We start from the raw sequence: 4,416 nt of genomic DNA, 5'->3' as shown, positions 1-4,416 counted from the left end.
AACTGTAACTTGTTACTGTTCTTAGACTAGAATTTTCTTGAACGTTTTTCCTATTTTCCATGTGAATGTCTTTCCAGTTCAAAGAACGAACAAATAAGTAACACTCTACTCTAGTTATTGACATAGAATTAAGTTTATTACTTACATTAGGAAGAGCTGACATCTTTACAATATTGAAATTTCATATTAAAGAAAATGTTCGTTTTCCTAATTTGTACTGATTTTGCATATCTCTTGTTAAATTTATTTTTTTATTTTAAATGTAGTATTTTGTTTCATTATAACTTCCAATTGGTTATTGTCTGTACTTATAAAAGTTGTTTGCTCTTTACTATTATACTCAGCCATCCAAAAATTCTTTTGTGTATTCATGTAAGCAAGTATAAAATTTGCAAATATTACAACATTTTTCATATATGTATATAAATATACACCTCATAATCTCCTCTCTAATTGTACTGGCATGTACCTTCAGAACCATGTTAAAAAATCAGTAGTGAGGGCTTGCATGGGCAACACACATGCTAAAACTGGAGCAATACCAAGACGATTAGCATGGCCTCTGAGTAAGGATGGCACAGAAATTTGTGCTACATTCTGTATTTTATCTACTTGGGCACGGGACACAAAAGCAAAAATAAACAAATGGGACTATATCAACTAAACAGCTTTGCACAGCAAAGGAAACTATCAAGAAAACAAAAGTCAGCCTACTGAATGAGAGAAGATATTTGCAATATCAGATATATGCAATATCTAAAACATATAAAGAATTCATGCAACTCAATATCAAAAAACAAACTCAATTAAAAAATGGGCAGAGGCATTGAATAGAAATTTTTGTACAGATGGCCAACAGACAGCTGAAAAAATGCATAACATCACTAATCATCAGGGAAATGCAAGTCAAAACTACAGTGAGCTACCACATCACACCTATAAAGTGGCAATTATAAAAAAACAAGAAACAAGTGTTGCCGAGGATGTGGAAAAGAGGGAACCTTTGTGTGTGGTATCATAAATTGGTGGAAAACCACATGGAGTTTCCTCAAAATATTGAAAACAGAACTGCCATATAATCCATCAACTTCACATCTGGGTATTTACCCAAAGAAAACAAAATCACTATTTTTTTTTTAACTTTACATTATTGTATCGGTTTTGTCATACATTGACATGAATCTGCCCTGGGTATACATGTGCTCCCCATCTTGAACCCCCCTCCCACCTCCCTCCCCATCCCATCCCTCTGGTTCATCCCAGTACACCAGCCCCGAGCATCCTGTATCATGCATCAAACCTGGACTGGCGATTCGTTTCACATATGATAATATACATCTTTCAATGCCATTCTCCCAAATCATCCTACCCTCGCCCTCTCCCACAGAGTCCAAAAGTCTGTTCTATACATCTGTGTCTCTTTTGCTGTCTCGTACACAGGGTTATCATTATCATCTTTCTAAATTCCATATATATGTGTTAGTATACTGTATTGGTGTTTTTCTTTCTGGCTTACTTCACTCTGTATAATAGGTTCCAGTTTCATCCACCTCATTAGAACTGATTCAAGTGTATTCTTTTTAATTGCTGAGTAATACTCCATTGTGTGTACGTACCACAGCTTTCTTTACTATGGAGAACAGTGTGGCAATTCCTTAAAAAACTGGAAAAAGAACTGCCATACGACCCAGCAATTCCAATCCTGGGCAAACACACCGAGGAAACCAGAATTGAAAGAGACACATGCACTCCAGTGTTCATTGCAGCACTGTTTACAATAGCCAGGACATGGAAGCAACCTAGATGTCCATCTACAGACGAATGGACAAAATCACTAATTTAAAAAGATATATTCACCCTACTGATCACTGGAGCATTAAATAGACAAGACATGGAAACAATCTAAATGTGCATCGATAGCTGAATGAATAAAGAAAATGTGGCATGCATACACACACACACACACATATACATATACATAATGGAATATCACTGTCACTAAAAAGACAGAGGAAGACAAAATACTGTATGATATTTATATATGGATTCTTAAAAAACTGAGCTTGTAAAAACAGAATGGTAGTTACCAGGGGTTGGTGGGTGGGGGAATTTGGGAGATGCAGTTAAGGGTGTATGTGTGTGTGTGCTCAGTCATGTCTGACTGTTTGCAACCCCATGGACTGTAGCCCGCCAGGCTCCTCATCCATGGGATTTTCCTGGCAAAAATGCTGGAACAGATTGCCATTTTATCCTTCAGAGAATCTTCCTGACCCAGGAATTGAACCCTCATCTCCTGTGTCTCCAGCATTGCAGGTGGATTTTTTACATTGAGCCACCAGGGAAGCCCAGTTTAAGGGTACAAATTTGAAATAAGGTAAATAAGTCCTAGAGAACTAACACACAGCCTAATGATTATAGATGACAATAATGCATTATAAACTTCAAAGTTGCTGAGACTAGATCTTAATGGTTCCCACCACAGAAAAGAAATGATAATTATGTGACATGATAAAGGTTTTAGCTAGCTAATCATATTGCAATATATAAATGTATCAGATCAACATGATGGACATCTTAAACTTGTCCAGTGTTACATGGCAATTATAGTCAAAAAAAATTAAAAAAAAAAAAAAAAATTTAAGAATCCATAAAAAACATAAATGACCTTAATGTATATTGTTAAGTGAAAGAAGCCAGTCACAAAAGACTGTATGTATCATCATACTGTATGATTCCAATTACATGATATTCTAGAAAAGGCAAATTTTTAGCGATATTAAAAATCTAGAGGTTGCCATGAGTTGAGGTTGCAAGGGTGGCAAGATCTGAATGAGTAAAGTACAAGAAATTGTTTAATACAGTGAAACGCTTCTGTATGGTACAATAATGGTGAATACATATCACCATGCATTTGTCAAAACCCATGGAACATTACAGTATAAAGTACAAACCTTAACACATGAACACTTTAAAAAATAGGAGTTCATGAGGATGAAATGAAAAATGTGACAAATCATATTAATTTATTGCAAATATATGGAGCTAATTCACTGAAGGAAGTGATAAGATACTGACCTAAGTAAGCTGTCAAAAAAAAAAATTCTACCTCAATGAATGTACTTTAAATGGACAGAGGAACCTCTAAGAGAACTGCTTTCTCTTTCAGTTCTTGGAGCCAAGAGTCAAAAATGAGTCTTACAAGCCTAAAGTCAAGGTGTTCAACAGTGTGGACTCCTTCTGGAGGCTCCAGGGAAGAACGTGTTCCTTATCTTTTCCAGCTACTTGTGACTGCCAGCATTACTTGACCTCTGTTTCTGTTGTCACATTGCTTTCTCTTCTTCTGTAGTCAAATCCCCTTTGCCTCTCTCTTGGGCATTTGTGGTTACATTTAGTGCTCACCCAGATAAGAAAGATAATCTTCCAATGTCAAAATTATTAACTTCATGACATCTGCAAACTTCTTTTTGCAACTAAGGTTAACTTCACAGGGACTAGGACATAGATATATTAAGGACCATTATTCAGCCCAGCAAACTAACCATGAGAAAAGACATCAGACACATTCCAGCTCACAGATATTCCACAAATTATCTGGCTGGAAGGCCTCAAAACTGTCAAGGTTATTAAAAACAAGCAAAGTCTGAGAAACTGGCACAGACAAGAGGAGTCTAAGAGATGATAATTCCATGTAGTAAAATATCCTAGATGGAACCTCAAAAAGAAAAAGAACATTAGCTAAAAATTAAGGAAATCTGAATAGAGTGGGATTCTGTTAATAACAGTGGTCTATATAGACTTATTAATTATAAAAATTACCCTCAGTTCAGATCAGTTCACTTCAATCGCTCAGTCGTGTCCGACTCTTTGTGACCCCATGAATCACAGCACGCCAGGCCTCCCTGTCCATCACCAACTCCCAGAGTTCACTCAAACTCACCTCCATCGAGTCGGTGATGCCACCCAGCCATCTCATCTCTGTCGTCCCCTTCTCCTCCTGCCCCCAATCCCTCCCAGCATCAGAGTCTTTTCCAGTGAGTCAACTCGTCGCATGAGGTAGCCAAAGTATTGGAACTTCAACTTCAGCATCAGTCCTTCCAAAGAACACCCAGGACTGATCTCCTTTAGAATGGACTGGTTGGATCTCCAGGCAGTCCAAGGGACTCTGAAGAGTCTTCTCCAACACCACAATTTAAAAGCATCAATTCTTCAGCGATCAGCTTTCTTCACAGTCCAGCTCTCACATCCATACATGACCACAGGAAAAACCATAACCTTGACTAGACGGACCTTTGTTGGCAAAGTAATGTCTCTGCTTTTTAATATGCTATCTACGTTGGTCATAACTTTCCTTCCAAGGAGTAGGAGTCTTTTAATTTCATGGCTGCAATCAGCATTCGCAGTGATTTTGGAGCCCCC

The 4,416-nt window shown here is 37.4% G+C and overlaps 1 non-coding gene across 1 annotated transcript; it reads left to right on the top strand.

Moving 5' to 3' along the window:
- Positions 1-500: 500 nt before the first annotated feature.
- On the top strand, positions 501-607 carry LOC129535314 (U6 spliceosomal RNA). Its single transcript, XR_008681589.2, has one exon. It is a non-coding gene; the product is annotated as a U6 spliceosomal RNA (small nuclear RNA).
- The last annotated feature ends 3,809 nt before the right edge of the window (positions 608-4,416 follow it).

The sequence above is a fragment of the Moschus berezovskii genome, chromosome X (assembly GCF_049115385.1).
Source record: "Moschus berezovskii isolate FMDL1 chromosome X, NW_MosBer_1.0, whole genome shotgun sequence".
NCBI lineage: Eukaryota > Metazoa > Chordata > Mammalia > Artiodactyla > Moschidae > Moschus > Moschus berezovskii.
This window is presented reverse-complemented; position numbering and strand designations above follow the sequence as displayed.